The 378-nt window shown below is 38.4% G+C and overlaps 1 protein-coding gene across 1 annotated transcript in view; it reads right to left on the minus strand.

Annotated features, from left to right (window-relative positions):
- Positions 1 to 378, minus strand: part of prkg1 (protein kinase cGMP-dependent 1) — a 142,880-nt gene that overhangs the window by 25,177 nt on the left and 117,325 nt on the right. The window lies entirely within an intron of this gene.

A 378-nucleotide genomic window follows, 5' to 3' on the forward strand; every position in this document is an offset into this window, starting at 1 on the left:
TCAGCGAATACATGCCTCACAGACATGATAAATATATCTATAGAAAGCTTTAAATTACTACTTAACGAAATAAAACAAATCAAAAACAAAAACTCTTTCATTATGATCATAATCCGTAAAGATGCACTTCTCTCTAAAGGCACGTCTAATGAGGAGATGGCGAGTCAGGATCGACAACTTCATCCTAGCAACACCGACTCAGAAAACACTAGTTTATTAGTAAATAATTGAAATATCTCCTTACTTTTTCCCCCTGACACATTTATGTTAATTACTTTTGCCGATGCTTTGCGGCAAATTTAAGCCTATTGCGTGCATTTGAACGCAGAACTCTTCAGCTGCGCTGACGGCACGCACCATACATGCTGCTGCTGGACA

Source organism: Sinocyclocheilus rhinocerous, unplaced genomic scaffold, assembly GCF_001515625.1.
Source record: "Sinocyclocheilus rhinocerous isolate Xijiao unplaced genomic scaffold, SAMN03320098_v1.1 scaffold24, whole genome shotgun sequence".
NCBI lineage: Eukaryota > Metazoa > Chordata > Actinopteri > Cypriniformes > Cyprinidae > Sinocyclocheilus > Sinocyclocheilus rhinocerous.